The sequence below is a fragment of the Gadus chalcogrammus genome, chromosome 13 (assembly GCF_026213295.1).
Source record: "Gadus chalcogrammus isolate NIFS_2021 chromosome 13, NIFS_Gcha_1.0, whole genome shotgun sequence".
NCBI lineage: Eukaryota > Metazoa > Chordata > Actinopteri > Gadiformes > Gadidae > Gadus > Gadus chalcogrammus.
The window spans coordinates 25615937-25641897 of NC_079424.1; the positions used below are offsets into that span (position 1 = coordinate 25615937).

The following is a 25961-nucleotide window of genomic DNA, read 5'->3' on the forward strand; positions in this document are numbered from 1 at the left end:
GTTTAACTGGTGAAAAGACCGGGTCATGCAGATTGAGCTGTATTTTTTGATTTGGCGCAATATTTGTCCTGCCTTCATTGGGATTAATTGATGTGGGGAGGATAAGGGAAGGAGATTAAGTTGGGTTTGTAAAAGTTTTTGTTTCCCCAGAGATGATGTATGTAAATAATACTCTGTTATCGGCTGCTGTAAATGTGTGAACTGGAAAATAATAAAAAAAGATTAAAAAAAAAAGAACACGCCCGATCTCGTCTGATCTCGGAAGATAAGCAGGGTCGGGCCTGGTTAGTACTTGGATGGGAGACCGCCTGGGAATACCAGGTGCTGTAAGCTTTATTCTTTTTCAACTCGAGCTCATTGCCTCCGTGGCCTACCGTGACCTGATGTTTACTGCCAACCGCTTTGGAGGATTTAAGCAACATACAAAGACTGACAACGTCTCTCAAAACTATTTTTGTGAAACATGAGGACAGTATAGTGATACTGCCAGCAGGGAGCACCAGAGAGCTGAAACGACAGTTGTACATTTCTTAAACTTTCACCAACACAAACACGCACGCTCACTTCAGATCATGGGAGGACGTCAAAAAATCACCACCCATTCTCTGACCCTTTAACCGTTAACCTTGGTTCAAACATTTAACATCACACGCACACGCAGTGTATTGCAGATAATTAATGAATTCAGATGTCACAATGATCGTTTACATGGATAAGGAGTCCTACTGAATCAATTACTGCCGTTTATATCTAACTAATGATTGTTTTTGTAAAAGTGTAACGTCGAGCCTCAGCAGGTTTCTCACTCCTTATGTGCTACTGTATAAAACCTGGTTTTGCGCCTAGCACTAATTGCTTACGGCCATACCACCCTGAACACGCCCATTGAGGAAGTGATACGCCCATTGAGGAAGTGTTTGGTGTGCTTGAGTGGTGAGAGGAGGACGGTGTTGGAGCGAGGATTCTTTTGGTGGTAAATCAAGTATTTATAGATATTTTTTTGGTTGGTTTTGCGTCTAGTCGTTTATTCCCCCGACAGCTTGCTGTTTGGGGGAGTATTAGTATACTTTAGTTCGGTTTTTTTTCGATGTCTCACGCGGTTTCGAAAACTCGAATGGAAGACGGCATGGAACGGAACACGGCTCCTGCTGCGGTGACGGATGGTGGTTGTGTGGCGAAGAGGACATCGGAGGACGTACTAGGCGGGAGACCGGTGACTGCGGAGAGAGCAACAAGAGAGAAGGAGGACAAGGTTGCGGATGGTGGCCCGAGCTACTGCAGGGAGTTGTCTGTGGCTGTGGAGCTTGTGGGAGAGGAGAAAATCCCGATGATGGAGATGCTAAGGGCGATGCAGAGTGTATGTGGATTGGTCTTGGGATGTCGCTACCTCTCATTGAACCAATATGAAGTAACGATGAATCACCCCAACGGGAAGAGGCGATTGTTGGATGGTTTTAGGATAAGGGGGACCAGCGTCGTCGCAAAAGACTTGACTGCAGATGAGATGGTGGTGTCCTTTATGAGTCTACCAGTGTACATTACGGATGAGGAGATTCTGAAGAAGCTTGCGGACTGGGGTGTGGAGGCAGTTTCGCCGATTGCAAGGAGGAAGTGGCCTGGGATGACCATATGTGAGGGTACACGGTTTGTTAAGGTGAAGTTTAACAAGGAAGTACGGTCCTTGCCTTGGTCCACACGTTTTGACACTGAAAAGGGTGCTGAATATTTCCGAGTCATCCATGACAGACAATTAAAGGTGTGTAGATTGTGCATCCAGCCTGGACATATAGTGAGGGACTGTCCTGACTTCCTCTGTCGGAAGTGCGGGAAGCAGGGACACTATGCAAGGGAGTGTGTGGCTGTGATTAAATGCAGAGAGTGTGGTAATAGAAAGGGAAATTGTGTGTGTAAGGAGGAGCAGGTGGGAGGGGGTGCCCTCTCAGTTGACCCAGACTCAAGGGCTGTATCGTTGGAGAGTGAGGAAAGTGGAGGGGAAGAGAGTGCGGAAGAGGAGATGGAGCACGGGGAGCTGTCTGACGGGGAGACAGTCTTGGACAGTCAGCTACAGGTTGTGCTGAAGGACCCGGGTGTGGGGGGCATGGGGTTGCCCGGGGGGCAAAGCTCTCAAGGAGAGCTTTCCTCTCTACCGGCATCTGGGCACCCTACACCAGCGGAGGGCGTAGCCAAGGTGCCGCGGGGGTCTGGACAGTTGGGGAACGAGGCGGGACATGGCACGGGGGCTAGCCTAGAAGTGGATTTGGTTGTGTCAATGGCCCCGGCATCAGGGGGAGATGGGGGCACAGGGTTGGGGGGGGGCAGGAGCTCTCAAGCGGGGCTCCTCTCTTTACAGGCGCCCGGGTGGCCTACAGTAGAGGAAGATGCAGCCTGGGGGTCTTGTGCTGTGACTATTGAGGCTACAGCCGACGCGTCTCATTGGCGTGGTATGGCGCCTATAATTTCCCCCCCCACACTGGCTGATGGAAGGGAGAGGGAGAATAAGTCTGGGATGAGGCGTTGGGTGTTTGTAGGGAGAGGGCGCCCAGGGTCAGACGCAGGAGAGGGGTTGATTCCGATGAGGAACAGAGGAACTTGAAAAAGAAAGGGGTACGTAAAAAAAAAAAGAAGATTTTAACAGTAATACCCACTCTGTGTCTTTTGATTTCAATGGTCACACTCACATCAATTAATATCAACGGTCTTAACAATATGGCGAAGTTTGATGAGGTGTTAATCAATTTTAAATCCGATATTTTAGTGCTGCAGGAAACAAACTGGACACAGGCTAAAATGCCAGAAATCAAGGAGAAATGGAGGGGACTGTTATTCGTCAATTGTGGGACGGCAAGATCGTGTGGTGTGGCAATACTTGTAAAGGAGGATGTGGTTGGGAATGTGAAGGAGGTTCTGAATGATGGGAAGGGGAGGATTTTCACAAGTATTTTGTTAGGAACAGCACTTTAGTATGGTAACGGAATCAGGGACGTTAGGATTTAGTGTGTAGTGTGGGCATTGTTTTTCCTGCTTGTTAAGACCTGGCAGACCACTCCGACGCAAATGTTTGTTGTGTATGATTAGGGTTAACCTCTCTATATGATTGTTGTGTACATTTGTGATTATCAACTGTCTGTATGTCTTCTGTGTGTCATACTGTGTTTGGTTATGACCGTAAAAGATTGTAAATTACTGTAAATACGGAATTTTAATTGTAAACTATATTTTTTGATAATAAAAAAAATATATATATAAAAAAAAAAAAAAACACGCCCGATCTCGTCTGATCTCGGAAGCTAAGCAGGGTCGGGCCTGGTTAGTACTTGGATGGGAGACCGCCTGGGAATACCAGGTGCTGTAAGCATTTTCTTTTTCAACTCGAGCTCATTGCCTCCGTGGCCTACCGTGACCTGATGTTTACTGCCAACCGCTTTGGAGGATTTAAGCAACATACAAAGACTGACAACGTCTCTCAAAACTATTTTTGTGAAACACGAGGACAGTATAGTGATACTGCCAGCAGGGAGCACCAGAGAGCTGAAACGACAGTTGTACATTTCTTAAACTTTCACCAACACAAACACGCACGCTCACTTCAGATCATGGGAGGACGTCAAAAAATCACCACCCATTCTCTGACACTTTAACCGTTAACCTTGGTTCAAACATTTAACATCACACGCACACGCAGTGTATTTCAGATAATTAATGAATTCAGATGTCACAATGATCGTTTACATGGATAAGGAGTCCTACTGAATCAATTACTGCCGTTTATATCTAACTAATGATTGTTTTTGTAAAAGTGTAACGTCGAGCCTCAGCAGCTTTCTCACTCCTTATGTGCTACTGTATAAACCTGGTTTTGCGCCTGCACTAAATGCTTACGGCCATACCACCCTGAACACGCCCGATCTCGTCTGATCTCGGAAGCTAAGCAGGGTCGCGACTGGTTAGTACTTGGATGGGAGACCGCCTGGGAATACCAGGTGCTGTAAGCATTTCCTTTTTCAACTCGAGCTCATTGCCTCCGTGGCCTACCGTGACCTACCGTGACCTGATGTTTACTGCCAACCGCTTTGGAGGATTTAAGCAACATACAAAGACTGACAACGTCTCTCAAAACTATTTTTGTGAAACATGAGGACAGTATAGTGATACTGCCAGCAGGGAGCACCAGAGAGCTGAAACGACAGTTGTACATTTCTTAAACTTTCACCAACACAAACACGCACGCTCACTTCAGATCATGGGAGGACGTCAAAAAATCACCACCCATTCTCTGACACTTTAACCGTTAACCTTGGTTCAAACATTTAACATCACACGCACACGCAGTGTATTTCAGATAATTAATGAATTCAGATGTCACAATGATCGTTTACATGGATAAGGAGTCCTACTGAATCAATTACTGCCGTTTATATCTAACTAATGATTGTTTTTGTAAGAGTGTAACGTCGAGCCTCAGCAGCTTTCTCACTCCTTATGTGCTACTGTATAAAACCTGGTTTTGCGCCTGCACTAATTGCTTACGGCCATACTACCCTGAACACGCCCGATCTCGTCTGATCTCGGAAGCTAAGCAGGGTCGGGCCTGGTTAGTACTTGGATGGGAGACCGCCTGGGAATACCAGGTGCTGTAAGCTTTTTCTTTTTCAACTCGAGCTCATTGCCTCCGTGGCCTACCGTGGCGTACCGTGACCTGATGTTTACTGCCAACCGCTTTGGAGGATTTAAGCAACATACAAAAACTGACAACGTCTCTCAAAACTGTTTTTGTGAAACATGAGGACAGTATAGTGATACTGCCAGCAGGGAGCACCAGAGAGCTGAACCGACAGCTTGTACATTTCTTAAACTTTCACCTACACAAACACGCACGCTCACTTCAGATCATGGGAGGACGTCAAAAAATCACCACCCATTCTCTGACACTTTAACCGTTAACCTTGGTTCAAACATTTAACATCACACGCACATGCAGTGTATTTCAGATAGTTAATGAATTCAGATGTCACAATGATCGTTTACATGGATAAGGAGTCCTACTGAATCAATTACTGCCGTTTATATCTAACTAATGATTGTTTTTGTAAAAGTGTAACGTCGAGCCTCAGCAGCTTTCTCACTCCTTATGTGCTACTGTATAAAGCCTGGTTTTGCGCCTGCACTAATTGCTTACGGCCAAACCACCCTGAACATGCCCGATCTCGTTTGATCTCGGAAGCTAAGCAGGGTCGGGCCTGGTTAGTACTTGGATGGGAGACCGCCTGGGAATACCAGGTGCTGTAAGCTTTTTCTTTTTCAACTCGAGCTCATTGACTCCGTGGCGTACCGTGACCTGGGGTCTCATTTATAAAACTGTGCGTGGGATCGTTACTAAAAATGTGCGTACGCCCAGAAGCCAAGTTTTGCGTGCGCCAAAAAATATTCGGATTTATAAAACACTGCGTACGCACACCTGTACGCAATCTTTGCTTTATAAATCACATACTGACTACAATTGTGCGCAGCTGAATCAGCTTCACGTTCCGCCCTCTACACGCCCATTTTTAACCATACATGGTCAATGCAAATGACCTCATGAATGCGATCTGCATATAAAACAGACTCAGATGCCGGTATTATGTCTTGTTGGAAACAATGGCAGAAGTACTGAGAAAATCAACAAAGCGAAATTTCACGGAGGTTGAAGTGGAGACACTTATGGGTGAGATGGAGGCCCGAAAGGTAGTTTTGTTCGGCGGTCACGGGATTGGGATCGCCAACAACAAAAAGCAGAGTGAGTGGCAACATGTTGCTGCAGCAGTGAACTCTGTCAGTAGCACGGAGCGCACTTTCCCAGAATTAAAAAAAGAAGTGGTCCGACATAGAGTTACATATTTTTATGTAGCCTACCAATAAATCATTATGGTCCCTAAATACCCTCTCCCTCCGAATCCTGCCATTTGAATGGTCCGCCAGAAGTGCCATATGGTGCAGCATTACCAAGGCGCTCACCTATGTATTTATAGGGTTACGGTAATAAGACTGACGAGAACGCCTTGGATAATCAGTTTGTAATCACCCACGTAAAATGTTCTTGAACATAACCCCTTTTTAATGCCTGATTTGTCATGAAAAGCATCAAGAGTAACGGACAACGATTGTGATGAGGAGTGTGGCTTGGTTTTTCACACTTGATTTAATTGACATTTGATTATGTGTTTAGAGTCTCATCTCATCTCATTTTCGTCCGCTTATCCGGGGTCGGCTCGCGGGGGGAGCAGCTCAAGCAGGGGGCCCCAGACTTCCCCTTCCCGGGCCACATTGAGCAGCTCTGACGGGGGATCCCGAGGCGTTCCCAGGCCAGTGTTGAGATATAATCTCTCCACCTAGTCCTGGGTCTTCCCCGAGGTCTCCTCCCCACTGGACGTGCCTGAAACACCTCCCAAGGAAGGCGCCCAGTGGGCATCCTTACCAGATGCCCGAACCACCTCAGCTGACTCCTTTCTAAGTAAAGGAGCAGCGGCTCTAATCCGAGTTCCTCACGGATGGCTGAGCTTCTCACCCTATCCCTAATGGAGACGCCAGACACCCTTCTGAGAAAACTCATCTCGGCCGCTTGTACCCGCGATCTCGTCCTTTCGGTCATCACCGAGCCCTCCTGACCATATGTGAGGATAGGAACGAAGATCGACCGGTAGATCGAGAGCTTTGCCTTGCGGCTCAGCTCTCTTTTCGTTACAACGGTGCGGGAAAGCGAACGCAATACCGCCCCCGCTGCTCCGATTCTCCGGCCAATCTCACGCTCCATAGTACCCTCACTCGCGAACAAGACCCCGAGGTACTTGAACTCCTTCACTTGGGCTAAGGATTACAGATGTTTACAGTGTCACATAAAAATATGATGTTATTGACACATGTTGGACAGATGCTCTATTCCATGCAGTCGCGCCGTCAGTGGACAGTATGGTGGAGTAACGGGATTAAATATAGAGAATTTCTTTTATTTCTATTCTAAGGAGATATTTCTGGAGTTATAACTGAGAAATAACGCAGTGGACTTAAATTATTCTGATTAGGATTTAACGCATGATACGGGTTGAAATTAAATTTATGAAGGGCGATGATAAAACATAATCGTTCTTCTCACTCTGCAATTCTTCGGTCTGACTTCAGTTCACCACCACACCGTCTGTGTCGCCAATTCTCCTTTTCCTCCAAACCATGCGTACGCATGGGTCAGAGTTTGCTTAGGGCTGCGCACATTTTCCCGTCAAGTTGGTTTTTTATAGATCACAACCTTGGCGTGAAAAGTCACGTACGCAACTTTCAGCCCCGTTTTGTGCGTACGCAACGGTTATAAATGAGACCCCTGATGTTTACTGCCAACCGCTTTGGAGGATTTAAGCAACATACAAAGACTGACGACGTCTCTCAAAACTATTTTTGTGAAACATGAGGACAGTATAGTGATACTGCCAGCAGGGAGCACCAGAGAGCTGAACCGACAGTTGTACATTTCTTAAACTTTCACCAACACAAACACGCACGCTCACTTCAGATCATGGGAGGACGTCAAAAAATCACCACCCATTCTCTGACACTTTAACCGTTAACCTTGGTTCAAACATTTAACATCACACGCACACGCAGTGTATTTCAGATAATTAATGAATTCAGATGTCACAATGATCGTTTACATGGATAAGGAGTCCTACTGAATCAATTACTGCCGTTTATATCTAACTAATGATTGTTTTTGTAAAAGTGTAACGTCGAGCCTCAGCAGCTTTCTCACTCCTTATGTGCTACTGTATAAAAACTGGCTTTGCGCCTGCACTAATTCCTTACGGCCATACCACCCTGAACACGCCCGATCTCGTCTGATCTCGGAAGCTATGCAGGGTCGGGCCTGGTTAGTACTTGGATGGGAGACCGCCTGGGAATACCAGGTGCTGTAAGCTATTTCTTTTTCAACTCGAGCTCATTGCCTCCGTGGCCTACCGTGGCCTACCGTGACCTGATGTTTACTGCCAACCGCTTTGGAGGATTTAAGCAACATACAAAAACTGACAACGTCTCTCAAAACTATTTTTGTGAAACATGAGGACAGTATAGTGATACTGCCAGCAGGGAGCACCAGAGAGCTGAAACGACAGTTGTACATTTCTTAAACTTTCACCAACACAAACACGCACGCTCACTTCAGATCATGGGAGGACGTCAAAAAATCACCACCCATTCTCTGACACTTTAACCGTTAACCTTGGTTCAAACATTTAACATCACCACGCACACGCAGTGTATTTCAGATAATTAATGAATTCAGATGTCACAATGATCGTTTACATGGATAAGGAGTCCTACTGAATCAATTACTGCTGTTTATATCTAACTAATGATTGTTTTTGTAAAAGTGTAACGTCGAGCCTCAGCAGCTTTCTCACTCCTTATGTGCTACTGTATAAAACCTGGTTATGCGCCTGGACTATTTGCTTACGGCCATACCACCCTGAACACGCCCGATCTCGTCTGATCTCGGAAGCTAAGCAGGGTCGGGCCTGGTTATTACTTGGATGGGAGACCGCCTGGGAATACCAGGTGCTGTAAGCTTTTTCTTTTTCAACTCGAGCTCATTGACTCCGTGGCGTACCGTGACCTGATGTTTACTGCCAACCGCTTTGGAGGATTTAAGCAACATACAAAAACTGACAACGTCTCTCAAAACTATTTTTGTGAAACATGAGGACAGTATAGTGATACTGCCAGCAGGAGCACCAGAGAGCTGAACCGACAGTTGTACATTTCTTAAACTTTCACCAACACAAACACGCACGCTCACTTCAGATCATGGGAGGACGTCAAAAAATCACCACCCATTCTCTGACACTTTAACCGTTAACCTTGGTTCAAACATTTAACATCACACGCACACGCAGTGTATTTCAGATAATTAATGAATTCAGATGTCACAATGATCGTTTACATGGATAAGGAGTCCTACTGAATCAATTACTGCCGTTTATATCTAACTAATGATTGTTTTTGTAAGAGTGTAACGTCGAGCCTCAGCAGCTTTCTCACTCCTTATGTGCTACTGTATAAAACCTGGTTGTGAGCCTGTACTATTTGTTTACGGCTATACCACCCTGAACTCGTCTGATCTCGTAAGTTAAGCAGGGTCGGGCATGGTTAGTACTTGGATGGGAGACCGCCTGGGAATACCAGGTGCTGTAAGCTTTTTCTTTTTCAACTCGAGCTCATTGCCTCCGTGGCCTAGCGTGGCGTACCGTGACCTGATGTTTACTGCCAACCGCTTTGGAGGATTTAAGCACCATACAAAAACTGACAACGTCTCTCCAAACTATTTTTGTGAAACATGAGGACAGTATAGTGATACTGCCAGCAGGGAGCACCAGAGAGCTGAACCGACAGTTGTACATTTCTTAAACTTTCACCAACACAAACACGCACGCTCACTTCAGATCATGGAGGACGTCAAAAATCACCACCCATTCTCTGACACTTTAACCGTTAACCTTGGTTCAAACATTTAACATCACACGCACACGCAGTGTATTTCAGATAATTAATGAATTCAGATGTCACAATGATGGTTTACATGGATAAGGAGTCCTACTGAATCAATTACTGCCGTTTATATCTAACTAATGATTGTTTTTGTAAGAGTGTAACGTCGAGCTCAGCAGCTTTCTCACTCCTTATGTGCTACTGTATAAAACCTGGTTTTGCGCCTGCACTAATTGCTTACGGCCATACCACCTGAACACGCCCGATCTCGTCTGATCTCGGAAACTAAGCAGGGTCGGGCCTGTTTAGTACTTGGATGGGAGACCGCCTGGGAATACCAGGTGCTGTAAGCTTTTTCTTTTTCAACTCGAGCTCATTGACTCCGTGGCGTACCGTGACCTGATGTTTACTGCCAACCGCTTTGGAGGATTTAAGCAACATACAAAAACTGACAACGTCTCTCAAAACTATTTTTGTGAAACATGAGGACAGTATAGTGATACTGCCAGCAGGGAGCACCAGAGAGCTGAACCGACAGTTGTACATTTCTTAAACTTTCACCAACACAAACACGCACGCTCACTTCAGATCATGGGAGGACGTCAAAAAATCACCACCCATTCTCTGACACTTTAACCGTTAACCTTGGTTCAAACATTTAACATCACACGCACACGCAGTGTATTTCAGATAATTAATGAATTCAGATGTCACAATGATGGTTTACATGGATAAGGAGTCCTACTGAATCAATTACTGCCGTTTATATCTAACTAATGATTGTTTTTGTAAGAGTGTAACGTCGAGCCTCAGCAGCTTTCTCACTCCTTATGTGCTACTGTATAAAACCTGGTTTTGCGCCTGCACTAATTGCTTACGGCCATACCACCCTGAACACGCCCATTGAGGAAGTGATACGCCCATTGAGGAAGTGTTTGGTGTGCTTGAGTGGTGAGAGGAGGACGGGTTGGAGCGAGGATTCTTTTGGTGGTAAATCAAGTATTTATAGATATTTTTTTTGGTTAGTTTTTTCGTCTCGTCGTTTATTCCCCGACAGCTTGCTGTTTGGGGGAGTATTAGTATACTTTAGTTCGGTTTTTTTCGATGTCTCACGCGGTATTCGGAAACTCGAATGGAGGACGGCATGGAACGGAACACGGCTCCTGCTGCGGTGACGGATGGTGGTTGTGTGGCGAAGAGGACATCGGAGGACGTACTAGGCGGGAGACCGGTGACTGCGGAGAGAGCAACAAGAGAGAAGGAGGACAAGGTTGCGGATGGTGGCCCGAGCTACAGCAGGGAGTTGTCTGTGGCTGTGGAGCTTGTGGGAGAGGGAAAATCCCGATGATTGAGATGCTAAGGGCGATGCAGAGTGTATGTGGATTGGTCTTGGGATGTCGCTACCTCTCATTGAACCAATATGAAGTAACGATGAATCACCCAACGGGAAGAGGCGATTGTTTGGATGGTTTTAGGATAAGGGGACCAGCGTCGTCGCAAAAGACTGACTGCAGATGAGATGGTGGTGTCCTTTATGAGTCTACCAGTGTACATTACGATGAGGAGATTCGGCAAGAAGCTTGCGGACTGGGGTGTGGAGGCAGTTTCGCCGATTGCAAGGAGGAAGTGGCCTGGGATGAGCCATATGTGAGGGTACACGGTTTTGTTAAGGTGAAGTTTAACAAGGAAGTACGGTCCTTGCCTTGGTCCACACGTTTGACACTGAAAAGGGTTCTGAATATTCCGTGTCATCCATGACAGACAATTAAAGGTGTGTAGATTGTGCATCCAGCCGGGACTATAGTGAGGGACTGTCCTGACTTCCTCTGTCGGAAGTGCGGGAAGCAGGGGCACTATGCAAGGGAGTGTGTGGCTGTGATTAAATGCAGAGAGTGTGGTAATAGAAAGGAAAAATTGTGTGTGTAAGGAGGAGCAGGTGGGAGGGGGTGCCCTCTCAGTTGACCCAGACTCAAGGGCTGTATCGTTGGAGAGTGAGGGAAGTGGAGGGGAAGAGAGTGCGGAGAGGAGATGGAGCACGGGGAGCTGTCTGACGGGGAGACAGTCTTGGACAGTCAGCTACAGGTTGAGCTGAAGACCAGGGTGTGGGGGGCACGGGGTTGCCCGGGGGGCAAAGCTCTTCAAGTAGAGCTTTCCTCTCTACCGGCATCTGGGCACCCTTACACCAGCGGAGGGCATCGCCAAGGTGCCGAGGGGGTCTGACAGTTTGGGAACGAGGCGGGACATGGCACGGGGCTAGCCTGGAAGTTGATTTGGTGTGTCAATGGCCCCGGCATCAGGGGGAGATGGGGGCACAGGGATGGGGGGGGGCAGGAGCTCTCAAGCGGGGCTCCTCTCTTTACAGGCGCCCGGGTGGCCTACAGTAGAGGAAGATGCAGCCTGGGGGTCTTGTGCTGTGACTATTGAGGATACAGCCGACGCGTCTCATTGGCGTGGTATGGCGCCTATAATTCCCCCCCCCACACTGGCTGATGGAAGGGATAGGGAGAATAAGTCTGGGAATGAGGCGTTGGGTGTTTGTAGGGAGAGGGCGCCCAGGGTCAGACGCAGGAGAGGGGTTGATTCCGATGAGGAACAGAGGAACTTGAAAAAGAAAGGGGTACGTAAAAAAAAAAAGATTTTAACAGTAATACCCACTCTGTGTCTTTTGATTTCAATGGTCACACTCACATCAATTAACATCAACGGTCTTAACAATATGGCGAAGTTTGATGAGGTGTTAATCAATTTTAAATCCGATATTTTAGTGCTGCAGGAAACAAACTGGACACAGGCTAAAATGCCAGAAATCAAGGAGAAATGGAGGGGACTGTTATCGTCAACTGTGGGACGGCAAGATCGTGTGGTGTGGCAATACTTGTAAAGGAGGATGTGGTTGGGAATGTGAAGGAGGTTCTGAATGATGGGAAGGGGAGGGTGATTGGAATCGATTTTGATGTTAATAATGTAACGTATAGACTAATTAATGTATACGCACCTAACAGAGAAGTGGAAAAAAGGCTATTTTTTATCTCTTTTATATTTTTATCTCTTTTATCTCTGCTCTGCACTAGGAATTGTGTTCTCGTGGGAGATTTTAATGTGTTTTGTAGCAAGCTGGATGTTTATAGGAGAGATAGTTTTAGACAGGATTCGGCCCGGAAGGCTTTGTTCAAAATGATTGAGGATGGGGGTTTGGTCGATGTGTGGAGGGTTAGAAATGCTGCCAAGAGGGAATTTTCTAGGAGGCAGATAGTGAACGGAGTGCTAAAGCAAAGTAGGATCGATTTATGTTTAGCACGACAGGACATCGCTGATACTTTGAGCAGTGTACAGTATAAATTCACTGGTTATAGTGATCATGCAGCAATAATCTTTCAGATGGGTGACAGAAGTAGAGGGACAGGGGGGGGAGTTTGGTGTTTGAATACAAGTGTGTTGGAAGAGAGCGAGTATATTGAGATGGTGAGAGGGTGTGTTAAGGAGCAAATGAATTGTGTGGGGTATGATGCAGACGTGTGTGAGTGGTGGGAATGTGTGAAGATAAAGGTGAAAATGTTGAGCATCAATTATTGTAAAAAGCGGAGTCAAGTAAAGAGGAGGACGGAATGTGTATTGAGAGAGCGATGGCTGAGGAATTGAGGAGGTTAGATGACGATGTGAATAGGGACTTAGCTGACTACATAGGCATTAAAGGGGAATTAGAATCTTATGAAAGGGAGAGGTGTAAAGGGGCAATAGTTAGGAGTCGGGCGCAGTATGCGGTAGATGGGGAGAAATGTACGTCTTTCTTTTTGGGGCTGGAAAAACGGAAACAGGGTAGAACATACATAGCTCAGATAGAGGATGAGAGAGGGGAAGTGGTACATGATTTTGTGGGGGTGTTGGAGAGAGTGCAGGGGTTTTACAGTGATTTATTTAGCAAAGGCTATGTAGATAAGGATAGTGTGGACAAGGTATTAGGAACGGTTGAGCATGTGTTATCGGATAGTGATAGGGAAGTATGTGAGTGTGAGTTAGGAGAATCGGAGGTGATGGCGGCCGTCAGCAGCCTGTCCAATAACAAAAGTCCTGGCTCTGATGGATTGCCGGCAGAGTTTTACAAGTGCTTGAGTGAGTTGTTATGTCCGATTTTATTAAAGGTATATAGGGAAATGGAAAGGTTAGGGATGGTTAGCAAGTCGATGTCGACGGGGTTAATAGCGGTACTCTACAAGAATAAGGGTAGTAAATTGCAGTTAGGGAACTACAGAGGGTTAAGTCTGTTGAACACTGACTATAAGGTACTGGCCAAAACTTTAGCTAATCGGATTAAGTCGGTAGTAGGGACCATAGTTTCATCAACCCAAACTTACAGTATTCCAGGGAGAGATATAGCGGACACGATAGGGTCAGTTAGGGATGTAGTGAGGCATATGAAAGAAGAGGGAGGTGTAGTATTGAGTGTAGATTTTAACAAAGCTTTTGATAGGGTAGAACATGAGTTTATGTTTAGGGCGCTAGAGAGATTTGGTTTTGGGGATAGGTTAGTGAAGTGGATTCGATTATTGTATAGTAATGCAAAGAGTAGGGTCAAGTGTAACGGGGTATTGACGGATAGTTTTAGATTAGAGAGGTCAGTTAGGCAGGGTTGTCCGTTATCTGCATTATTGTACAGTATAACGGCTGAACCATTAGCCACCATGCTAAAAAAGGATCAGCACATACAAGGCATCAACATCCCGGGAGGAGGTAGGAGTTTAATCCATCAATACGCAGATGACACAAGCATTACAGTTAGGAATTTGGCCAGTGTGAAAAGGGTAATTGAGTTATTGGGAATATATGGGAGTGCATCGGGGGCAAAGATTAACCTGGAAAAGTCAGAGATCCTTTGTGTAGGGGCAGTGGATATGAGCGAGTGTGACATTCCGCTGACTGTTTCTAAGGGGATGATAAAGGTATTAGGTGTGAATGTGGGTGTGGATGAAAATGAGGCAAGGGATGTCACGTGGACAGGGGTTCTGAATAAAGTGAAGCAGAATTTGAATTTATGGAAGATGAGGAAGTTGAGACTGAGGGGTAAGGTGATTGTGGTGAATTGCTTGATGATGTCACGGGTGAATCATGTGCTGAGCACCCTGGATCTACCATTGTGGGTAGTAAAGGAGTTGAATGGGGCTGTTAACAATTTTTTGTGGGATGGGAAACCGGCCAAAATTGCGCATAAGGTCTTGACGAATGGGTATGAGGATGGAGGACTGAAATTGATAGATGTGGAGGTGAAGAAAAGGGCGTTACGAGTGAAAACAATTAAGAAATATTTATTTGGAAAGGAGGAGTATTGTTGGATGGGTTTTTTTGAGGACTATTTGCACAGGTATGGTGGTTGTGGTGTGAATGGTCTTTTTATGATGTTTAATAAGCCGAGGTGTCAAGGGATGTCGTATTTCTATCGAGAGGTTTTTGAGGCATGGGGGAAATATTTGGAGTACGTGAAGTATGAGTGTGTGGACAGAGCCGAGGTTCTGAATCAGCCAATCTTTCATAACCCAAAAATACTTCACAATAACAGAATACTGGTCAGTAAACATTTTGAGAAAGCCGGTATTAAACAGGTCAAGCATTTAATGTTGGAGGGGGGTAACGTTTTTAAGGCGGAACAGGTGATCATAAGGGATGTAAGGAGGTTTAATAGAGATGTGAGGGGGGCTGTGGTTGTTGGGATGTATAGGAGAGTAAAGGGAAGTATTGGTACAGGGTGGATGACACTACTGTTAGGACAGGGAGGGATAGGCGAGGAGAACACGATGGTCGAGTTGGGGGTGGAGAGGGGAGGTAAGAGAGTTAAGTTTGAGGATGTTAGTACAAAAAGTGTGTATATGGATTTGATGGGCGGTGGGATGAAGAGGCCAGCGTCAGAGAAGGTGTGGGGAAAGGCTTTTGAGGGGTTTGACGTGAAGAAAATGTGGGGCAACTTGAATGTGAAGTATAACTCTATTGAATGTGAGCACAATGATTTTAAGATCAGGCACAATAGGGTTTTCACGAATGTTGTTTTGCACCAAATTGATAGTACTGTGGGTAGAGTGTGCAATGTTTGTAAAGAGGTGGATGAGACCTTTGATCATTATTTCATTGAATGTTCAATGTTGTTTGTTTTTTTTGAGAAGGTTAAGTTTGCTGAGTGTACACTGTGGGATCAAGGTTGGGAAGGATGTTGAATGGAAGAAACTGTTGTTGTTTGGTGTGGTTGGAAAGGTGAAAGATGTGAATGTAAATTTGGTGAATTTCATGTTGAGCACAGTCCGTCATGCAATTGTATGCAGGAGGAACGTTGCACAATATGAGGAGAGGGTGATACCGGTATGGGAGTGGTTTGTGGCAACTTTTAAAAAGAATGTGAGGTTGGTCCACACGCTTAGGAGGGAGGATTTTCACAAGTATTTTGTTAGGAACAGCACTTTAGTCATGTTAACGGAATCAGGGACGTTAGGATTTAGTGTGTAGTGTGGGCATTGTTTTTCCTGCTTGTTAAGACCTGGCGGACCACTCCGAGGCAAATATTTGTTGTGTATGATTAGGGTTAACCTCTCTATGTGATTGTTGCGTACATTTGTGATTATCAACTATCTGTATGTCTTCTGTATGTCATACTGTGTTTGGTTATGACCGTAAAAGATTGTAAATTACTGTAAATACGGAATTTTAATTGTAAACTATATTTTTTGATAATAAAAAAAAAAAAAAAAAAAAAAACACGCCCGATCTCGTCTGAACTCGGAAGCTAAGCAGGGTCCGGCTTGGTTAGTACTTGGATGGGAGACTGCCTGGGAATACCAGGTGCTGTAAGCTTTTTCTTTTTCAACTCGAGCTCATTGACTCCGTGGCCTACCGTGGCGTACCGTGACCTGATGTTTACTACCTGTGGCAACCCCCTTCGTCGGCGGCGGGGATTCTGGAATTAATGAAAGAAGCAGGGTTGCGGTGCAACGGGTTTTATTGTAAAACCAGTCACGAAAAGGGAAATCATATAAACGAAGGTTCTTCCGTAATCGGGAATAAGGGCACGGGACCTCCTGGTCCAGACCGTCCAGCCCTTCCTCGGGGTCGGCGGGGAAACAGCTCCCGACGCCTCCGGCTTACTCCTGGTGGGGAAAACGTTTCGTTAAAGCACGCCGGTTCCACAGCACGTCTCTTCCTCGTCAGCCCTCTCCCCTCTCTGCCACGTGCCCAGCCCTTAAAGCCCCTCTGTCCTGGTTCCCCAGGTGCCCCCAATGTTCTTGATTCCCTGGGCCCGGTTGATGTTCCCTCTAGCGCAGCTGGGTGGAGGGGGAGGTATCTCCCTTCCACCACCCGACCACGGGGCCGGTGCTGCGGCGGCTGGCCCCTGGTCAATGGCGTGGGGTTGCCACACACCCCCATCCTCAGCAGCAAGCCGGGGGTTCCTCCTGTTAGCCCTAGGCAGGCGTCCCTTCGGGACAGTGCGTCTGCGTTACCGTGGGCCCTTCCGGGTCGATGGACCACCTGGAAGCGGTAGTCTTGCAGGGCCAGGAACCAGCGCGTCACCCTGGCGTTGGTGTCCTTGGCCGTGGCCATCCACTTTAGGGGGGCGTGGTCGGTGACCAGGCTAAAGTTCCGACCGAGGAGGTAGTAACGGAGCTTTTCTAGGGTCCACTTGATTGCCAGCGCCTCCTTTTCCACCGTTGAGTAGGCCCTTTCGCTGGCCAGGAGCTTCCGGCTGATGAAGGTCACCGGATGTTCCTCTCCTGACCGGACCTGAGATAGAACGGCTCCCAGCCCCACCTCAGACGCGTCCGTGTGTACCACGAAGGGGAGGCTGAAGTCCGGGGTGATGAGCACGGGCTCGGTGCAGAGAGCCTGCCGTAGGTGGGAGAAGGCTTCCTCAACCTCCTCCGTCCACTTCACTCGGTCGGGTAGAGTCTTCCGGGTTAGCTCGTTGAGGGGGCTGGCCAGTGTTGCGAACGCAGGGATGAACCTCTGATAGTAACCGACTAGTCCCAGGAAGGACTTCACCTGTTTCTTGGTGGTTGGCCTGGGCCAGGTCCGGATGGCTTGCACTTTTTCGTCCTGGGGTCTCACACAGCCCCTCCCGACTTGATAGCCCAGGTAGGAGGCCTCCTCCAGGCCCAGGCGACACTTCTGGGGGTTGGCCGTGAGGCCGGCGGTTCGAAGCGCCCCCAGGACGGCTCGGAGGTGGTGGAGATGGAGGGTCCAGGTGCTGCTGTGTATTACGATGTCGTCTATATACGCGGCGGCGTATTCTCTGTGGGCCCGTAGGATCCGGTCCATCATCCTTTGAAAGGTTGCGGGTGCCCCATGCACCCCGAACGGGAGGACGGTGTATTGGTATAGCCCGTCTGGTGTGGCGAACGCCGTCTTCTCCCGGGACGGCTTGGTGAGGGGGACCTGCCAGTATCCCTTCGTGAGGTCTAGGGTGGATATGAACCGGGCCGGGCCCAGTTGCTCTATTAACTCGTCCACCCGTGGCATAGGGTAGGCGTCGAAGACAGACGCTTCGTTCAGTTTGCGAAAGTCATTGCAGAACCGGTAGGTCCCGTCTGGTTTGGGTACCAGAACCACCGGGCTGGACCACGCGCTATGGGACTCCTCTATGACCCCCATCTGCAGCATGCGGGCGACCTCTGTTCTGATGACGGCGCCGTGCTTCCGGGATGCGGTAGGGCCGGAGGCGGACTCTGACTCCCGGTTCTGTCCGGATGTCGTGGCTGACGGTTGTGGTCCTGCCGGGTCGCTCTGAGAAGACATCTAGATGTTGGAGCACCATGTCCCGCATGTCCTGTGTCTGGCTCGGGCTCAGCAGCTCCCCCACTGGGACCTCTGGAGGGGGCAGTCGAGCGGCCAGCGTCAGGAGAGTTGGATCCCGCGGAGTGGTCAGTGGTTGCCACCGCTTCAGCAGGTTGATGTGGTACAGCTGGGTGGTCTTGCGTCTCCCCGGTTGCCGTACCCGGTAATTGACCTCGCCCACCCGGTCGATGATCTCATAGGGTCCCTGCCACTTGGCCAGGAACTTGCACTCAGAGGTCGGGATGAGGACGAGGACCTGGTCGCCCGGGTCGAAGGTGCGGAGCTGGGCCCCCCGGTTGTACACCCGAGCTTGGGCTTGCTGGGCTCGTCCAAGGTGCTCCCGGACCACGGGCCACACCTGCGCCATCCTGTCCCGCACCTGCTCCACGTGCTCGATGATGGTGCGGTGGGGGGAGGGTTGGCTCTCCCAGGCGTCCCGGGCGATGTCGAGGAGCCCTCTCGGTCGTCTCCCATAGAGTAGCTCGAACGGGGAGAAGCCGGTGGAGGCCTGGGGTACCTCCCTGATGGCGAACAGGACGTGAGGGAGTAGCTGGTCCCAGTTCTTTCCATCGACCTCCATCACCTTTTTTAGCATGCGTTTTAAGGTCTGATTAAACCTCTCTACCAGTCCGTCGGTCTGGGGGTGGTAGACGGAGGTCCGGAGGTGGCGGATCTGTAACAGACTGAGGAGGTCCTTTAACACCCGGGACATAAAGCAGGAGCCTTGATCTGTCAAGATCTCCCTAACTATTCCCACCCTGCTAAATAACGTCATTAGCTCTCTGGCCACTGCCTTGGCTGTGGCGGCGCGGAGAGGTATGGCCTCTGGGTAGCGGGTCGCGTAATCTACCATGACCAGTATGTAGCGGTGACCTCTGCTAGTTCTGGGGAGGGGGCCTACGATGTCCAAGGCCAGTCTGTCGAAGGGGACCTCGATCAGGGGCATGGGTATGAGGGGATTCCGTACGGACGGTCTAGGGGCGGTACGTTGGCACTCGGGGCAGGCTCGGCAGTAGTCCTCTATGTCTTTCTTTACCCCTGGCCAATAAAATCTAGCTAACACCCGGTCCCTGGTCTTATCCATCCCCAGATGAGCCCCTAGGAGGTGTGAGTGGGCCATGTACAACACCTTGCTAACATAGGTCCATGGAACGATCAGCTGTTCCACCTCCTCTCCCCCCTCTGAACTACCCTATACAGTAACCCTCCCCGTGTGCTGTAGTGTGGGTACTGCCGGAAACTCACGAGTCCCGTGATAGTCCTTCGTGGATTTGCACGTGTCCCCAGGCGTGTCTTAAGGAGTCATCCTCCAGCTGGGCGGTGGCGAACCGTCCGCCCCTGTCCGCTCGTCCCTCAACGGCCAGGGGGAGGTCGGAGAAGTCGATGAGGGGGGGCTCTCACTCTCCTCTGGTGGAGGTATCGGCTCGGAGGCGGTCATCGTGCCCGGTGTCCCCGGGGGGGATTCCGTGGACGAGGCGTGAGGCCGGCGTCCTACCTCTCTCGCGGGTCTCTGCGGAGGTTCGTCGGAGTCAGTCGGGGATGGTGGGGGATGGCCTGCCATGTAGACGGGTCGGCTTCGTAGCTGGCGCGGTCTCGTCCTTGGATGTCGGGGTCTTGGTGGGCGAAGCTCCGCCCCCAACAGTCGTTCAAAGATGGGACAGTCTCGTCCAATTAACAGGGGCATGGGTAGGTTGGGCACTACCCCGGCCTGGACCGTGAAGGTCCCCTTCGGGGTTTGTACTGTGATGAGGTTGGTGGGGTATGTTTCCGTCTGTCCGTGGATGCAGCCCACCTCCACGTCCTGCCCGGGCGTTCCACAGGCTAAGTCGGGCCGGATCAAGGTGACCACGCTCCCTGAGTCCAGGAGGGCATGGGTGTCGCGCCGTCCCACCCGTACCGGCAGGCTCGGCGAGACGGTCCTCTCGTGTGACCAGCAGGTGGTGCGGAGGCAGGCTCCTCCCCTCTGGTCGGACGGACTGGCCGTGGGCATTGACACGTCCCCTGCGCCGGGACAGTGGCGGGCCAGGTGGCCCTTCTGGCCGCAGGTGTAGCACCTCCACTCCTCTCTCGGAGTCGGGGGGGCGGGGCCTCGGCGGGCCACGATGTTTTGAGCCGGGTAGGCGGGGCCTCGGACGACTGGTGTCTGGGAGCGCGGGGTCTCTGTCATTCGTCCGCGTCGTTCGGTCCGCGGCTCCCCCCCTCCGGGAGGCGGGGCTGTTCCTCCGCAAAGCCGCTGGGTTACTTGATGGTTCTCGAGGAGTTCCACGAGATCGTTCACCGTTCGGGGCTGGTTCCCGGAGGCCCAGCGTTTGGCGCCGGAGGGAAGCGATCGGATGCAGCGGTCTATGACGAGACGATCCAGCAGGGGGGCCCGTCGCCTTCTACGAGCCACCGCTCGGCCAGCCGGACGAGTTGGGAAATCTGGCTTCTCACTGAGCCGAGCGGTTCGTAGCTCCAGTCGTGGTAGCGCTGCGCCTGGGCGGGGAGGCTGTGTCCATAATGGGCGAGGATGGCCTGCTTGAGCGTCGGGTAATGCCCCGCCTGTTGGGGGTTGAGATCCCGGTAGGCGCGCTGAGCTTCCCCGGTCAGGAAGGGCGCTAGGATGTGGCCCCAATCGTCCGCGGGCCATTGTTCACGGTCCGCGGTCCGCTCGAACACGTCAAGGTACGCCTCTACGTCGTCCTCCGGTCCCATCTTTGTCAGCCTCTTCGTGGGGGCGGCGAATGCAGGACCCCGAGCGAGCTGCTCGGCCATTCGGACCATGCATCTCCGTAGGACGTCTATCTCCTCGTCCCTCGTGGCGGGTTGGTCGGCGTGCTCCATCGTGGTCTGGGTTGTGTTTAAGTCCAGAGATCGCGTTGCCTGCATTCTCCACCACTGTGGCAACCCCCTTCGTCGGCGGCGGGGATTCTGGAATTAATGAAAGAAGCAGGGTTGCGGTGCAACGGGTTTTATTGTAAAACCAGTCACGAAAAGGGAAATCATATAAACGAAGGTTCTTCCGTAATCGGGAATAAGGGCACGGGACCTCCTGGTCCAGACCGTCCAGCCCTTCCTCGGGGTCGGCGGGGAAACAGCTCCCGACGCCTCCGGCTTACTCCTGGTGGGGAAAACGTTTCGTTAAAGCACGCCGGTTCCACAGCACGTCTCTTCCTCGTCAGCCCTCTCCCCTCTCTGCCACGTGCCCAGCCCTTAAAGCCCCTCTGTCCTGGTTCCCCAGGTGCCCCCAATGTTCTTGATTCCCTGGGCCCGGTTGATGTTCCCTCTAGCGCAGCTGGGTGGAGGGGGAGGTATCTCCCTTCCACCACCCGACCACGGGGCCGGTGCTGCGGCGGCTGGCCCCTGGTCAATGGCGTGGGGTTGCCACATACCAACCGCTTTGGAGGATTTAAGCAACATACAAAAACTGACAACGTCTCTCAAAACTATTTTTGTGAAACATGAGGACAGTATAGTGATACTGCCAGCAGGGAGCACCAGAGAGCTGAACCGACAGTTGTACATTTCTTAAACTTTCACCAACACAAACACGCACGCTCACTTCAGATCATTGGAGGACGTCAAAAAATCACCACCCATTCTCTGACACTTTAACCGTTAACCTTGGTTCAAACATATAACATCACACGCACACGCAGTGTATTTCAGATAATTAATGAATTCAGATGTCACAATGATCGTTTACATGGATAAGGAGTCCTACTGAATCAATTACTGCCGTTTATATCTAACTAATGATTGTTTTTGTAAAAGTGTAACGTCGAGCCTCAGCAGCTTTCTCACTCCTTATGTGCTACTGTATAAAACCTGGTTTTGCGCCTGTATTAATTGCTTACGGCCATACCACCCTGAACACGCCCGATCTCGTCTGATCTCTGAAGCTAAGCAGGGTCGGGCCTGGTTAGTACTTGGATGGGAGACCGTCTGGGAATACCAGTGCTGTAAGCATTTTCTTTTTCACTCGAGCTCATTGACTCCGTGGCGTACCGTGACCTGATGTTTACTGCCAACCGCTTTGGAGGATTTAAGCAACATACAAAAACTGACAACGTCTCTCAAAACTATTTTTGTGAAACATGAGGACAGTATAGTGATACTGCCAGCAGGGAGCACCAGAGAGCTGAACCGACAGTTGTACATTTCTTAAACTTTCACCAACACAAACACGCACGCTCACTTCAGATCATTGGAGGACGTCAAAAAATCACCACCCATTCTCTGACACTTTAACCGTTAACCTTGGTTCAAACATATAACATCACACGCACACGCAGTGTATTTCAGATAATTAATGAATTCAGATGTCACAATGATCGTTTACATGGATAAGGAGTCCTACTGAATCAATTACTGCCGTTTATATCTAACTAATGATTGTTTTTGTAAAAGTGTAACGTCGAGCCTCAGCAGCTTTCTCACTCCTTATGTGCTACTGTATAAAACCTGGTTTTGCGCCTGCACTAATTGCTTACGGCCATACCACCCTGAACACGCCCGATCTCGCCTGAACTCGGAAGCTAAGCAGGGTCGGGCCTGGTTAGTACTTGGATGGGAGACTGCCTGGGAATACCAGGTGCTGTAAGCTTTTTCTTTTTCAACTCGAGCTCATTGACTCCGTGGCCTACCGTGGCGTACCGTGACCTGATGTTTACTACCAACCGCTTTGGAGGATTTAAGCAACATACAAAAACTGACAACGTCTCTCAAAACTATTTTTGTGAAACATGAGGACAGTATAGTGATACTGCCAGCAGGGAGCACCAGAGAGCTGAACCGACAGTTGTACATTTCTTAAACTTTCACCAACACAAACACGCACGCTCACTTCAGATCATGGGAGGGACTCAAAAATCACCACCCCTTTCTCTGACACTTTATAACGTTACCTTGGTTCAACATTTAACATCACACGCCACACGCAGTGTATCATAATTAATGAATTCAGATGTCACAATGATCGGTTTACATGGATAAGGAGTCCTACTGAATCACTTATTACCTGCCCGTTTATATCTAACTAATGATTGTTTTGTAAGAGCTGTAATCGTCGAGCCTCAGCAGCTTTCTCACCTCCTTTATGTGCTAACTGTATGAAAACCTGGTTTGCGCCTGCACTAATTGTCTTACGGCCATACCACCCTGAACACGCCCGATCTCGTCTGATCTCGGAAAGCTTAAGGCAGGGTCGTGGCCGTGTAGTACTTGGATGGGAGACCGCCGGGAATACCAGGATGCTGTAAGCTTTTTCTTTTTTACAAACTCGAGCTCATTGCCTCCGTGGCCCCCTACCGTGGCGTACCCGTGACCTGATGTTTACTGCCATACCGCTTTGGAGGAATTTAAGCAAACATACAAAAAACTGACAACGGTCTCTCAAAACTATTTTGTGAAACATGAGGACAGTATAGTGATACTGCCAGCAGGGAGCACCAGAGAGCTGAAACCGACAGTTGTACATTTCTTAAACTTTCACCAACACAAACACGCACGCTCACTTCAGATCATGGAGGACGTCAAAAAATCACCACCCATTCTCTGACACTTTACCGTTAACCTTGGTTCAAACATTTAACATCCACGCTCACGCAGTGTATTTCAGATAATTAATGAATTCAGATGTCACAATGATCGTTTACATGGATAAGGAGTCCTACTGAATCAATTACTGCCGTTTATATCTAACTAATGATGGTTTTTGTAAAAGTGTAACGTCAAGCCTCAGCAGCTTTCTCACTCCTTATGTGCTACTGTATAAAACCTGGTTTTGCGCCTGCACTAAATTGCTTAGCGGCCATACCACCCTGAACACGCCCGATCTCGTCTGATCTCGGAAGCTAAGCAGGGTCGGGCCCTGGTTAGTACTTGGATGGAGACCGCCTGGGAATACCAGGTGCTGTAAGCTGTTTCTTTTTCAACTCGAGCTCATTGCCTCCGTGGCCTACCGTGGCGTACCGTGACCTGATGTTTACTGCCAACCGCTTTGGAGGATTTAAGCAACATACAAAAACTGACAACGTCTCTCAAAACTATTTTTGTGAAACATGAGGACAGTATAGTGATACTGCCAGCAGGGAGCACCAGAGAGCTGAAACGACAGTTGTATATTTCTTAAACTTTCACAACACAAACACGCACGCTCACTTCAGATCATGGGGAGACGTCAAAAAATCACCACCATTCTCTGACACTTTAACCGTTAACCCTTGGTTCAAACATTTAACATCACACGCACAAGCAGTGTATTCAGATAATTAATGAATTCAGATGTCACAATGATCGTTTACATGGATAAGGAGTCCTACTGAATCAATTACTGCCGTTTATATCTAACTAATGATTGTTTTTGTAAAAGTGTACGTCAAGCCTCAGCAGCTTTCTCACTCTTATGTGCTACTGTATAAAACCTGGGTTTTGCGCCTGCACTAATTGCTTACGGCCATACCACCCTGAACACGCCCGATCTCGTCTGATCTCGGAAGCTAAGCAGGGTCGGGCCTGGATTAGTACTTGGATGGGAGACCGTCTGGGAATACCAGGTGCTGTAAGCTTTTTCTTTTTTCAACTCGAGCTCATTGACTCCGTGGGCCTACCGTGGCGTACCGTGACCTGAATGTTTACTGCCAACCGCTTTGGAGGATTTAAGCAACATACAAAAACTGACAACGTCTCTCAAACTATTTTGTGAAACAGGAGGACAGTATAGTGATACTGCCAGCAGGGAGCACCAGAGAGCTGAAACGACAGTTGTAAATTTCTTAAACTTTCACAAACACAAACACGCACGCTCACTTCAGATCATGGGAGGACGTCAAAAAATCACCACCCATTCTCTGACACGTTAAACCGTTAACCTTGGTTCAAACATTTAACATCCACCACCGCAGTGTATTTCAGATATTAATGAATTCAGATTGTCACAATGATCGTTTACATGGATAAGGAGTCCTACTTGAATCAATTACTTGCCGTTTATATCTAACTAATGATTGTTTTTGTAAAAGTGTAACGTCAAGCCTCAGCAGCTTTCTCACTCCTTATGTGCTACTGTATAAAACCTGTTTTTTTTGCGCCTGCACTAATTGCTTACGGCCATACCATCCTGAACACGCCCGATCTCGTCTGATCTCGGAAGCTAAGCAGGGTCGGCCTGGTTAGTACTTGGATGGGAGACCGCCTGTGAATACCAGGTGCTGTAAGCTTTTTCTTTTTTCAACTCGAGCTCATTGACTCCGTGGCCGACCGTGGCGTACCGTGACCTGATGTTTACTGCCAACCGCTTTGGAGGATTTAAGCAACATACAAAAACTGACAACGTCTCTCAAAACGGTTTTTGTGAACATGAGGACAGTATAGTGATACTGCCAGCAGGGAGCACCAGAGAGCTGAACCGACAGCTGTACATTCTTAAACTTTCACCAAACCACAAACACGCACGCTGCACTTCAGATCATGGGAGGACGTCAAAAAATCACCACCCCATTCTCTGACACTTTAACCGTAACCTTGGTTCAAACATTTAACATCACACGCACATGCAGTGATTTCCAGATAATTAATGAATTCAGATGTCACAAATGATCGTTTACATGGATAAGGAAGTCCTACCTGAATCAATTACTGCCGTTGATATCTACCTAATGATTTTT

The 25961-nt window shown here is 48.8% G+C and overlaps 10 non-coding genes and 2 pseudogenes across 10 annotated transcripts; all 12 read left to right on the plus strand.

Annotated features, from left to right (window-relative positions):
• Positions 1-3873: 3873 nt before the first annotated feature.
• On the plus strand, positions 3874-3992 carry LOC130402756 (5S ribosomal RNA). The gene has a single exon (XR_008904025.1). It is a non-coding gene; the product is annotated as a 5S ribosomal RNA (ribosomal RNA).
• Positions 3993-4521: 529 nt separating this feature from the next.
• LOC130402743 (5S ribosomal RNA) lies at positions 4522-4640 on the plus strand. The gene has a single exon (XR_008904013.1). It is a non-coding gene; the product is annotated as a 5S ribosomal RNA (ribosomal RNA).
• A 530-nt stretch (positions 4641-5170) lies between these two features.
• LOC130402746 (5S ribosomal RNA) lies at positions 5171-5289 on the plus strand. The gene has a single exon (XR_008904016.1). It is a non-coding gene; the product is annotated as a 5S ribosomal RNA (ribosomal RNA).
• A 2535-nt stretch (positions 5290-7824) lies between these two features.
• On the plus strand, positions 7825-7943 carry LOC130402753 (5S ribosomal RNA). The gene has a single exon (XR_008904022.1). It is a non-coding gene; the product is annotated as a 5S ribosomal RNA (ribosomal RNA).
• Positions 7944-8473: 530 nt separating this feature from the next.
• On the plus strand, positions 8474-8592 carry LOC130402744 (5S ribosomal RNA). Its single transcript, XR_008904014.1, has one exon. It is a non-coding gene; the product is annotated as a 5S ribosomal RNA (ribosomal RNA).
• A 518-nt stretch (positions 8593-9110) lies between these two features.
• On the plus strand, positions 9111-9219 carry LOC130402774 (5S ribosomal RNA; annotated as a pseudogene).
• Positions 9220-9745: 526 nt separating this feature from the next.
• Positions 9746-9863, plus strand: LOC130402761 (5S ribosomal RNA). The gene has a single exon (XR_008904030.1). It is a non-coding gene; the product is annotated as a 5S ribosomal RNA (ribosomal RNA).
• A 12282-nt stretch (positions 9864-22145) lies between these two features.
• LOC130402759 (5S ribosomal RNA) lies at positions 22146-22263 on the plus strand. Its single transcript, XR_008904028.1, has one exon. It is a non-coding gene; the product is annotated as a 5S ribosomal RNA (ribosomal RNA).
• Positions 22264-22781: 518 nt separating this feature from the next.
• Positions 22782-22900, plus strand: LOC130402745 (5S ribosomal RNA). Its single transcript, XR_008904015.1, has one exon. It is a non-coding gene; the product is annotated as a 5S ribosomal RNA (ribosomal RNA).
• Positions 22901-24098: 1198 nt separating this feature from the next.
• Positions 24099-24217, plus strand: LOC130402771 (5S ribosomal RNA; annotated as a pseudogene).
• A 526-nt stretch (positions 24218-24743) lies between these two features.
• On the plus strand, positions 24744-24863 carry LOC130402748 (5S ribosomal RNA). The gene has a single exon (XR_008904018.1). It is a non-coding gene; the product is annotated as a 5S ribosomal RNA (ribosomal RNA).
• A 533-nt stretch (positions 24864-25396) lies between these two features.
• LOC130402758 (5S ribosomal RNA) lies at positions 25397-25514 on the plus strand. The gene has a single exon (XR_008904027.1). It is a non-coding gene; the product is annotated as a 5S ribosomal RNA (ribosomal RNA).
• Positions 25515-25961: the final 447 nt, after the last annotated feature.